The sequence below is a fragment of the Engystomops pustulosus genome, chromosome 1 (genome assembly GCF_040894005.1).
Source record: "Engystomops pustulosus chromosome 1, aEngPut4.maternal, whole genome shotgun sequence".
Classification (NCBI taxonomy): Eukaryota; Metazoa; Chordata; class Amphibia; order Anura; family Leptodactylidae; genus Engystomops; species Engystomops pustulosus.
In genome coordinates, this window is record NC_092411.1 from 19,557,387 (window position 1) to 19,570,805 (window position 13,419).

Below are 13,419 nucleotides of genomic sequence, written 5' to 3' on the forward strand. Positions count from 1 at the left end.
GTGTAAGAGCTGTGAATCTGTAGAATAGTCTCCTCAGTAGCTGGTTCTTTACTGTAAGAGCTGTGAATCTGTGGAATAGTCTCCTCAGTAGCTGTTTTTTTACTGTAAGAGCTGTGAATCTGTAGAATAGTCTCCTCAGTGGCTGGTTCTTTAGTGTAAGAGCTGTGAATCTGAAGAATAGTCTCCTCAGGAGCTGGTTCTTTACTGTAAGAGCTGTGAATCTGTAGAATAATCTCCTCAGTAGCCGATTCTTTACTGTAAGAGCTGTGAATCTGTAGAATAGTCTCCTCAGCAGCTGGTTCTTTACTGTAAGAGCTGTGAATCTGTAGAATAGTCTCCTCAGTAGCTGGTTCTTTACTGTAAGAGCTGTGAATCAGTGGAATAGTCTCCTCAGTAGCTGGTTCTTTACTGTAAGATCTGTGAATCTGTAGAATAGTCTCCTCAGCAGCTGGTTCTTTACTGTAAGAGCTGTGAATCTGTAGAATAGTCTCCTCAGTAGCTGGTTCTTTACTGTAAGAGCTGTGAATCTGTAGAATAGTCTCCTCAGTAGCTGGTTCTTTACTGTAAGAGCTGTGAGTCTGTAGAATAGTCTCCTCAGTAGCTGGTTATTTACTGTAAGAGCTGTGAATTTGGGGAATAGTCTCCTCAGTAGCTGGTTCTTTACTGTAAGAGCTGTGAATCTGTGGAATAGTCTCCTCAATAGCTGGTTCTTCCGTGTAAGAGCTGTGAATCTGTAGAATAGCCTCCTCAGTAGCTGGTTCTTTACTATAAGAGCTGTGAATCTGTAGAATAGTCTCCTCAGGAGCTGGTTCTTTACTGTAAGAGCTGTGAAACTGTAGAATAATCTCCTCAGTAGCTGATTCTTTACTGTAAGAGCTGTGAATCTGTGGAATAGTCTCCTCAGTCGCTGGTTCTTTACTATAAGATTTGTGAATCTGTGGAATCGTCTCTTCAGCAGCTTGTTCTTTACTGTAAGAGCTGTGAATCTGTAGAATAGTCTCCTCAGTAGCTGGTTCTTTACTGTAAGAGCTGTTAATCTGTAGAATAGTCACCTCAGTAGTTTGTTCTTTACTGTAAGAGCTGTGAATCTGTAGCATATTCTCCTCAGTAGCTGGTTCTTTATTGTAAGAGCTGTGAATCTGTAGAACAGTCTCCTCAGTAGCTGGTTCTTTACTGTAAGAGCTGTGAATCTGTAGAATAGTCTCCTTAGCAGCTGGTTCTTTACTGTAAGAGCTATAAATCTGTAGAACAGTCTCCTCAGTAGCTGGTTCTTTACTGTAAGAATTGTGAATCTGTAGAATAGTCTCCTCAGTAGCTGGTTCTTTACTGTAAGAGCTGTGAATCTGTAGAATAGTCTCCTCAGTAGCTGGTTCTTTACTGTAAGAGCTGTGAATCTGTAGAATAGTCTCCTCAGTAGCTGGTTCTTTACTGTAAGAGCTGTGAATCTTTGGAATAGTCTCCTTAGTATCTCGTTCTTTACTGTAAGAGCTGTGAATCTGCAGAATAGTCTCCTCAGTCACTGGTTCTTTACTGTAAGAGCTGTGAATCTGTAGAATAGTCTCCTCAGTTGCTGGTTCTTTACTGTAAAAGCTGTGAATCTGTAGAATAGTCTCCTCAGTAGCTGGTTCTTTACTGTAAGATCTGTGCATCTGTGGAATAGTCTCCTCAGTAGCTGGTTCTTTACTGTAAGAGCTGTGAATCTGTAGAATAGTCTCCTCAGTAGCTGGTTCTAAACTGTAAGAGCTGTGATTCTGTGGAATAGTCTCCTCAGTCACTGGTTCTTTACTGTAAGAGCTGTGAATCTGTGGAATAGTCTCCTCAGTCACTGGTTCTTTACTGTAAGCGCTGTGAATCTGTGGAATAGTCTCCTCAGTAGCTGGTTCTTTACTGTAAGAGCTGTGAATCTGTAGAATAGTCTCCTCAGTAGCTGGTTCTCTACTGTAAGAGCTGTGAATCTGTAGAATAGTCTCCTCAGTAGCTGGTTCTTTACTGTAAGAGCTGTGAAGCTGTAGAATAGTCTCCTCAGTAGCTGGTTCTGTACTTTAAGAGCTGAGAATCTGTAGAATAGTCTCCTCAGTAGCTGGTTCTTTACTGTAAGAGCTGTGAATCTGTAGAATAGTCTCCTCAGTAGCTGGTTCTTTACTGTAAGAGCTGTGAATCTGTAGAATAGTCTCCTCAGTTGCTGGTTCTTTACTGTAAGAGCTGGGAATCTGTAGAATAGTCTCCTCAGTATCTGGTTCTTTACTGTAAGAGCTGTGAATCTGTAGAATAGTCTCCTCAGTAGCTGGTTCTTTACTGTAAGAGCTGTGAATCTGTGGAATAGTCTCCTCAGTAGCTGGTTCTGTACTTTAAGAGCTGAGAATCTGTAGAATAGTCTCCTCAGTAGCTGGTTCTGTACTGTAAGAGCTGTGAATCTGTAGAATAGTCTCCTCAGTTGCTGGTTCTTTACTGTAAGAGCTGTGAATCTGTAGAATAGTCTCCTCAGTAGCTGATTCTTTACTGTAAGATCTGTGAATCTTTGGAATAGTCTCCTCAGTAGTTAGTTCTTTACTGTAAGAGCTGTGAATCTGTAGATTAGTCTCCTCAGTAGCTGGTTCTTTACTGTAAGAGCTGTGAATCTGTAGAATAGTCTCCTCAGTAGCTGGTTCTTTACTGTAAGAGCTGTGAATCTGTAGAACAGTCCCCTCAGTAGCTGGTTCTTTACTGTAAGAGCTGTGAATCTGTAGAATAGTCTCCTCAGTAGTTAGTTCTTTACTGTAAGAGCTGTGAATCTGTAGAATAGTCTCCTCAGTAGCTGGTTCTTTACTGTAAGAGCTGTGAATCTGTAGAATAGTCTCCTCAGTATCTGGTTCTTTACTGTAAGAGCTGTGAATCTGTAGAATAGTCTCCTCAGTTGCTGGTTCTTTACTGTAAGAGCTGTGAATCTGTAGAATAGTCTCCTCAGTATCTGGTTCTTTACTGTAAGAGCTGTGAATCTGTAGAATAGTCTCCTCAGTAGCTGGTTCTTTACTGTAAGAGCTGTGAATCTGTGGAATAGTCTCCTCAGTAGCTGGTTCTGTACTTTAAGAGCTGTGAATATAGAGAATAGTCTCCTCAGGTATCAGATGATAGTTCTTTTGTCCAAATGTTTTCAACCTACTCATGTTTTGTATCCATTTACTTGTCTGATGTAACTGCAGAGGATGGCGCTCGGCTCTCCTGTATCCCGTATCACACAGCAGGAGCAGACAGGGCTCACCGTATGAAGTACACAGCTGCACTGCAGATTTATGTATGGGAAGCTGTCACAGAACTAGTACAAAGCGGTGAGTGAAGAGTTCTCCTTATGTGCGTTGTCAATTTGTCATCTGTTTTTCAAATTTTCCCCATGTGGAGCAGAATCTTCTTAAAATACGAAATCCAGCTTTATATACTGTTTACTGGGCCTTAAACTTACAGAGTGGCCCTAATACAGACCTCACATTAGGACCATCCATGGTCCTGACTGGCCATAGATACATGGAGAAGGATGAACATGGTGGAATCCTTGATCTATCCTCTTACCTTCTTCTATTAGCCTTGTGGCTGCCAGATTCTTACCCTGAAGTGATAACTAATCAGTCCTGAACCGGTCCCAAAGTTCATCATAGTCTGTGGGGTACACCTGACTGATTAAGGAAGGTACCCCTAGACAGGGGGCTGATATTATTAGATGCAAAAGGGTTAGAAGTTTGGGTATTATAGCCCTTTAATAGGGTTGTTGAAATATGACTTTAAGATGTGCTCTCACCCCTCCCCTGTTGCCTCATGACGTCCTCCCCTCCTACAAGACATGGGGGTTTATATGGCTAATGACTCAATGTCTCAAGTCACAGCAGGTGGAGTGGTGGAAGATTTGAGATGGTGCTTGCTCGGTTGCCCGACTTGCCAGCTGGGAGTCCAGTCCAGCTTCTAGGGCTCAAAAATGTGTGATTGTATCTCAACTGCATGATTTTTGGATAATACAGGTTAATATTTAAAAAATAAAGTTGTGACCTCATTTTCCACCCATCAAGAAGTGTCTGTCATATTTTGGAAGTTACTTATACAGGTAGAGTTTACAGATATTTGTGTTATAGGTAATTTCTTAACGTGACCTTACAGATGGATTATATAAGGTGTTCTGTTGCCTTCCATTCTAAGATTCCAAAAAAGTGACTGGAGTTCAACACTTCCAATTTTTAGCTCTTTTCAGACCAATACCATACAAAATATTCCTTTTAGAGGTTCCCACGGCACCAGGGCTCCAATCCAGAATAGGCTCAGATTCAGACCACAGGTTAGCTTGTGACTTTCCTCCTTTCCTTGTAGCCTGTATAAAAAGTTTCCGAACCTCTTTTATGGTCATATACACGCAGTCCCCGGGTTACATACAAGATAGGGTCTGTAGGTTTGTTCTTAAGTTGAGTTTGTATGTAAGTCGGAATTGTATATTTTATCATTGTAAACCCAGCCAGAACTTTTTTGTTCTCTGTGACAATTAGATTTAAAAATGTTGGGTTGTCATAAGAATCAATATTAACACTAAAGCTTCATTACAGACTCCTGTGATAACTGTTACAGCTGATTATTGTAGCCTAGGACTAAAGTACAATAAATTACCAATATCCAGGGGTCCGTTGGTAACTAGGGGTCTTATGTAAGTCGAGTGTTCATAAGTAGGGGACCGCCTGTACTCACATTTATCACAACATAAAACGCATTCAAATCACATCATATCACATCACATCATAATTCTGTTACTTGGGTTAACCCTTACAGGACTCGGCTCTTTTTCGTATTTACGTTCCTGTTTTTTACTCCCCTCTTTCCAAAAGTGATCACTTTTTTATTGTTACGTTTACAGAGATGTGAGAGTTGTTGTCTGCGGGACAAATTGTACGTTCAAGTGGCGCTATTTAATATTCCATGCAATGTACAGGAAAGCTGGAAAAAAATTCCAAGTGCAGTAAAATGGACAGAAACCCCCCCCCCCCACACACACATTTGTAGCGTTTTCTTGTGGGCTCTGATTTTACGAATTTCATTTTGTGCTCACAGGGATACCAAATTGATATAGGTTTATTAGGTTTCAGTAGATTTAAAAAATGTAATTTAAATTTGCCATTTTGCCAGATTTTTCACACTTTGGTGTAAGGACCGATGTAAGGTGTAATTTTTTTGTGGTACGTGCTGGCGCTTTAATTTATATGGATTTGGGGCCTATATGACTGTTTGATAATTTTTTTATTCAAATATTAATGGATGAAAAATTTTTTTTTTACTATTATTTCAGACCCTCTAGGGCAGCGATGGTGAACCTTTTAGAGACCGAGTGCCGAAACTAAAACTAAGACCCGCTTATTTATCGCAAAGTGCCAACACAGAAATTGATTCATTCTCCCTGTTCTGTCACAGATTTCATTCATACCAGCCCTCTGAGGACACCAATAAAGCAGAAAATAGAAGAAATTTGGATGATCCTTGTAGCTTCCCTCCAGGGTCCCATAACAGGAAGAATTGTCAGGGCCGGAGCAGGAGCTACAATGATAATCCAGATCTGTCCACACCTTCCCACTCCTCCAGTAGTCCCAGGTAGCACTGTCACTTTAAAATACCTCTGTGCACAGCAAGTCCTGGGATGTCTGGGACTGTAGGAAGATACCTGGAGTCATCTCTGGTGATGGCCGAGTGCCCACAGAAAGGGCTCCGAGTGCCACTTCTGGCACCCATGCCATAGGTTCGCCAGCACTGCTCTAGGGTACTTAAACCCTGCAGGGTCTGATTGCTCATACTATATACTGCAATACTACTGCACTGATCACGAGGCTATTGGAGATTATACATGGGAAGCCTATGAGTCTCTATGAGATTGTACGCTGCCATAGGAACCAATCGCCACCCTCCAATGACATCATGGGGGGGGGGAGGCAATCGACCACCCAAGATGGTGGCGCCTCTAGGCAGCTCTGTTAGGTGCCATGGTCGGGTTTGACCTCGGCACTTTACAGGTTACCTGCTCACCATCAGTCAGCACCGACCAGGGCAGTAACAGGTGGGTGTGAGCTGTATTTTACAGCTGACACCTGTTGTGTATAGAGAGAGCTCAGCCCGTGATCTCTGTCCATACACTCCCCGCAGCACCAGGATACAATAGTACGTCCTAGTGTTTAAAGCGGTTGAAGCAGCTATCCCTGCAAATGTGCCTGAGCAAGGAGTTACCTGATTCAAATGTGTCCTGGGAAGGTGTCTGCCATAGTCTGACCCTATTACTAGTGTTTACCATGTTCCTGTGTCACCTGATTTTTATAGGACATATATAACCAGGATGAAGGATTGTAACCCAAGCACACTGACATATTGGTGTGTGCCCCCCTCTAGCAGGATCTACTGTTCTGTTAGCTTCTTATGCTCTTATTTTTGCAATTAAAGGCTTTAAAAATTAAGCAAATTACCCTGACGGGCTCCAGAATCCATGGACATGGGACATGGGCTGTATATGGTTATATTACAGGTGTTGTATATAGTGGTATAACCTGGCATGAATATGGCAGTATAACATGGGCTGTGTATGGTGGTATTACATGGGCTGTGTATGGTGGTATTACAGGTGATGTGTATCGTGGTATTACATGGGCTGTGTATGGCAGTATTACATGGGCTGTGTATGGTGGTATTACATGGGCTGTGTATGGTGGTATTACAGGTGATGTGTATCGTGGTATTACATGGGCTGTGTATGGCAGTATTACATGGGCTGTGTATGGTGGTATTACATGGGCTGTGTATGGTGGTATTACAGGTACTGTGTATGGTGGTATAACATGGGCTGTGTATGGTGGTATTACATGGGCTGTGTATGGTGGTATTACATGGGCTGTGTATGGTGGTATTGCATGGGCTGTGTATGGTGGTATTACATGGGCTGTGTATGGTGGTATTACAGGTACTGTGTATGGTGGTATAACATGGGCTGTGTATGGTGGTATTACATGGGCTGTGTATGGTGGTATTACATGGGCTGTGTATGGTGGTATTGCATGGGCTGTGTATGGTGGTATTACAGGTACTGTGTATGGTGGTATAACATGGGCTGTGTATGGCGGTATTACAGGTGATGTGTATGGTGGTATTACATGGGCTGTGTATGGTGGTATTACAGGTACTGTGTATGGTGGTATTACATGGGCTGTGTATGGTGGTATTACAGGTACTGTGTATGGTGGTATTACATGGGCTGTGTATGCTGGTATTACAGGTACTGTGTATGGTGGTATAACATGGGCTGTGTATGGCGGTATTACAGGTGATGTGTATGGTGGTATTACATGGGCTGTGTATGGTGGTATTACAGGTGATGTGTATGGTGGTATTACATGGGCTGTGTATGGTGGTATTACAGGTGATGTGTATGGCGGTATTACAGGTACTGTGTATGGTGGTATTACATGGGCTGTGTATGGTGGTATTACATGGGCTGTGTATGGTGGTATTACAGGTGATGTGTATGGTGGTATTACATGGGCTGTGTATGGTGGTATTACATAGGCTGTGTGTGGTGGTATTACAGGTGATGTGTATCGTGGTATTACATGGGCTGTGTATGGCAGTATTACATGGGCTGTGTATGGTGGTATTACATGGGCTGTGTATGGTGGTATTACATGGGCTGTGTATGGTGGTATTGCATGGGCTGTGTATGGTGGTATTACATGGGCTGTGTATGGTGGTATTACAGGTACTGTGTATGGTGGTATTACATGGGCTGTGTATGGCGGTATTACAGGTGATGTGTATGGTGGTATTACATGGGCTGTGTATGGTGGTATTACAGGTGATGTGTATGGTGGTATTACATGGGCTGTGTATGGTGGTATTACAGGTGATGTGTATGGCGGTATTACAGGTACTGTGTATGGTGGTATTACATGGGCTGTGTATGGTGGTATTACATGGGCTGCATATGGTGGTATTACAGGTGATGTGTATGGTGGTATTACATGGGCTGTGTATGGTGGTATTACAGGTGATGTGTATGGCGGTATTACAGGTACTGTGTATGGTGGTATTACATGGGCTGTGTATGGTGGTATTACATGGGCTGTGTATGGTGGTATTACAGGTGATGTGTATGGTGGTATTACAGGTGATGTGTATGGTGGTATTACATGGGCTGTGTATGGTGGTATTACAGGTGATGTGTATGGCGGTATTACATGGGCTGTGTATGGTGGTATTACATGGGCTGTGTATGGTGGTAATACATGGGCTGTGTATGGTGGTATTACATGGGCTGTGTATGGTGGTATTACAGGTGTTGTGTATGGTGGTATAACATGGGCTGTGTATGGTGGTATAACATGGGCTGTGTATGGTGGTATTACATGGGCTGTGTATGGTGGTATTACAGGTGATGTGTATGGCGGTATTACAGGTACTGTGTATGGTGGTATTACATGGGCTGTGTATGGTGGTATTACAGGTGATGTGTATGGTGGTATTACATGGGCTGTGTATGGTGGTATTACATAGGCTGTGTGTGGTGGTATTACAGGTGATGTGTATGGTGGTATTACATGGGCTGTGTATGGCAGTATTACATGGGCTGTGTATGGTGGTATTACATGGGCTGTGTATGGTGGTATTACATGGGCTGTGTATGGTGGTATTGCATGGGCTGTGTATGGTGGTATTACATGGGCTGTGTATGGTGGTATTACAGGTACTGTGTATGGTGGTATTACATGGGCTGTGTATGGCGGTATTACAGGTGATGTGTATGGTGGTATTACATGGGCTGTGTATGGTGGTATTACAGGTGATGTGTATGGTGGTATTACATGGGCTGTGTATGGTGGTATTACAGGTGATGTGTATGGCGGTATTACAGGTACTGTGTATGGTGGTATTACATGGGCTGTGTATGGTGGTATTACATGGGCTGCGTATGGTGGTATTACAGGTGATGTGTATGGTGGTATTACATGGGCTGTGTATGGTGGTATTACAGGTGATGTGTATGGCGGTATTACAGGTACTGTGTATGGTGGTATTACATGGGCTGTGTATGGTGGTATTACATGGGCTGTGTATGGTGGTATTACAGGTGATGTGTATGGTGGTATTACAGGTGATGTGTATGGTGGTATTACATGGGCTGTGTATGGTGGTATTACAGGTGATGTGTATGGCGGTATTACATGGGCTGTGTATGGTGGTATTACATGGGCTGTGTATGGTGGTAATACATGGGCTGTGTATGGTGGTATTACATGGGCTGTGTATGGTGGTATTACAGGTGTTGTGTATGGTGGTATTACATGGGCTGTGTATGGTGGTATAACATGGGCTGTGTATGGTGGTATTACATGGGCTGTGTATGGTGGTATTACAGGTGATGTGTATGGCGGTATTACAGGTGATGTGTATGGTGGTATTACATGGGCTGTGTATGGTGGTATTACAGGTGATGTGTATGGCGGTATTACATGGGCTGTGTATGGTGGTATTACATGGGCTGTGTATGGTGGTAATACATGGGCTGTGTATGGTGGTATTACATGGGCTGTGTATGGTGGTATTACAGGTGTTGTGTATGGTGGTATTACATGGGCTGTGTATGGTGGTATAACATGGGCTGTGTATGGTGGTATTACATGGGCTGTGTATGGTGGTATTACAGGTGATGTGTATGGCGGTATTACAGGTACTGTGTATGGTGGTATTACATGGGCTGTGTATGGTGGTATTACAGGTGATGTGTATGGTGGTATTACATGGGCTGTGTATGGTGGTATTACATAGGCTGTGTGTGGTGGTATTACAGGTGATGTGTATCGTGGTATTACATGGGCTGTGTATGGCAGTATTACATGGGCTGTGTATCGTGGTATTACATGGGCTGTGTATGGTGGTATTACATGGGCTGTGTATGGTGGTATTGCATGGGCTGTGTATGGTGGTATTACATGGGCTGTGTATGGTGGTATTACAGGTACTGTGTATGGTGGTATTACATGGGCTGTGTATGGCGGTATTACAGGTGATGTGTATGGTGGTATTACATGGGCTGTGTATGGTGGTATTACAGGTGATGTGTATGGTGGTATTACATGGGCTGTGTATGGTGGTATTACAGGTGATGTGTATGGCGGTATTACAGGTACTGTGTATGGTGGTATTACATGGGCTGTGTATGGTGGTATTACATGGGCTGCGTATGGTGGTATTACAGGTGATGTGTATGGTGGTATTACATGGGCTGTGTATGGTGGTATTACAGGTGATGTGTATGGCGGTATTACAGGTACTGTGTATGGTGGTATTACATGGGCTGTGTATGGTGGTATTACATGGGCTGTGTATGGTGGTATTACAGGTGATGTGTATGGTGGTATTACAGGTGATGTGTATGGTGGTATTACATGGGCTGTGTATGGTGGTATTACAGGTGATGTGTATGGCGGTATTACATGGGCTGTGTATGGTGGTATTACATGGGCTGTGTATGGTGGTAATACATGGGCTGTGTATGGTGGTATTACATGGGCTGTGTATGGTGGTATTACAGGTGTTGTGTATGGTGGTATAACATGGGCTGTGTATGGTGGTATTACATGGGCTGTGTATGGTGGTATTACATGGGCTGTGCATGGTGGTATTACAGGTGATGTGTATGGCGGTATTACAGGTACTGTGTATGGTGGTATTACATGGGCTGTGTATGGTGGTATTACATGGGCTGTGTATGGTGGTATTACAGGTGTTGTGTATGGTGGTATTACATGGGCTGTGTATGGTGGTATTACATGGGCTGTGTATGGTGGTATTACATGGGCTGTGTATGGCGGTATTACAGGTGTTGTGTATGGTGGTATTACATGGGCTGTGTATGGTGGTATTACATGGGCTGTGTATGTCGGTATTACAGGTGATGTGTATGGTGGTATAACATGGGCTGTGTATGGTGGTATAACATGGGCTGTGTATGGTGGTATTACAGGTACTGTGTATGGTGGTATAACATGGGCTGTGTATGGCGGTATTACATGGGCTGTGTATGGTGGTATTACAGGTGTTGTGTATGGTGGTATTACATGGGCTGTGTATGGTGGTATTACATGGGCTGTGTATGGTGGTATTACATGGGCTGTGTATGGTGGTATTACATGGGCTGTGTATGGCGGTATTACAGGTGTTGTGTATGGTGGTATTACATGGGCTGTGTATGGTGGTATTACATGGGCTGTGTATGGCGGTATTACAGGTGTTGTGTATGGTGGTATTACATGGGCTGTGTATGGTGGTATTACATGGGCTGTGTATGGTGGTATTACAGGTGATGTGTATGGCGGTATTACAGGTGTTGTGTATGGTGGTATTACATGGGCTGTGTATGGTGGTATTACATGGGCTGTGTATGGTGGTATTACATGGGCTGTGTGTGGTGGTATTACATGGGCTGTGTATGGTGGTATTACATGGGCTGTGTATGGTGGTATTACATGGGCTGTGTATGGTGGTATTACATGGGCTGTGTATGGCGGTATTACAGGTGTTGTGTATGGTGGTATTACATGGGCTGTGTATGGTGGTATTACATGGGCTGTGTATGGCGGTATTACAGGTGTTGTGTATGGTGGTATTACATGGGCTGTGTATGGTGGTATTACATGGGCTGTGTATGGTGGTATTACAGGTGATGTGTATGGCGGTATTACAGGTGTTGTGTATGGTGGTATTACATGGGCTGTGTATGGTGGTATTACATGGGCTGTGTATGGTGGTATTACATGGGCTGTGTGTGGTGGTATTACATGGGCTGTGTATGGTGGTATTACATGGGCTGTGTATGGCGGTATTACAGGTGTTGTGTATGGTGGTATTACATGGGCTGTGTATGGTAGTATTACATGGGCTGTGTATGGTGGTATTACATGGGGTGTGTATGGCGGTATTGCAGGTGTTGTGTATGGTGGTATTACATGGGCTGTGTATGGTGGTATTACATGGGCTGTGTATGGTGGTATTACATGGGCTGTGTATGGCGGTATTACAGGTGTTGTGTATGGTGGTATTACATGGGCTGTGTATGGTGGTATTACATGGGCTGTGTATGGTGGTATTACATGGGCTGTATATCACGGTATTATATAGTCTTCATATGGAGATATTACAGAGCTGTGTGGTAGAATAATTTGGCCACATACAGTCTGTAGCCTTAGTATGGCGGTATAAATCATACATCTGGTTCCCCCTGTAATGGACGCTGCAGTGTTGGATGGATCCGTCTGTCTTCAGGATTCTCTGACAGTAATTTCCCCATCGGTGTTGGTGCAGCGCTATAATAACGTCTGATGGGGCACATGAAGCTGACATTGGGGCAGCTCGAGGGGGGGACATGTCACCCGTCCTCCTCCTAATCTCTGGGCAAACAATCTCGATGGCCTGGATCATACACAAATAGCCTGGAAATGTTTGGAGAGAGATAAAAATCTGCCTGGTCCCCAGCCAAGTCATACAGAGCAGGGGCGGCGGGACCCTGCCGTGTGCTGGGGGGGGGGGGGGGGGGTCCGGAGGTGTCCCTTACATGTCAGAAGAAGGCGACCCTGGAGTGAACGTGAGCTGGATGACTCATACACAGCAGCTGGGGGATGGTGCAGCGATTGATTACTTCTGTCTGTCAGGGACAAGGTACCTTAAAGGAAATCATAAAAGAAAACCATTTGTTTTTATGTATTATGAACCAAACATACCTTGAGAATGCTGTAGCTTCACTGATGCAGAAACATATCTTGTTTAATCACTGAACTGAGTGGTTTTGTTCAAAAAATAATTCAGGGCCTTGGGAAAGCTGGGTGCAGACTGGCTTCTGTACATAAAAGAGCTGCCTGAACTGTCCAGACAGGACTAATCAACCTGAGCTGGATGACTCATACACATTAGCTGGGGGATGGTGCAGTGATTGATTACTTTTGTCTGTCAGGGACAACACAGTGATTAGTATTATAGGCTTAGGCTGATGCTTAATTTTATGACTGTTTTTTCCGCAAAACTCAGTTCAGGGATTAAACAAGATATGTTTCTGCACCAGTGTCGCTGCAGCAAGGTATGTTTGGTTCATAATGCATTAAAGCTAATGGTAGATTTCCTTTAATATACTTTCTTTCACTTTAAGAAGCTCATCAGCGGCTGCCATGTAACTTTAATGTAAAAAAACCCCTCAACTTTGCCTCCAGGTAATTAAACTTTGTGCAATTTGTTTGCTTTGGCTGTGGATCTCTATTATAAATACAGAACTTATTTCATGTTATTTATGGAGCCGGAGGAAGATGGGAAAGACCATTTATTGGGGCGATACCTATCATTTCCTGATTAGTGAAAGAGCCCAGGATTTCCCCTGCTAATTCCAGCACTGCTGCT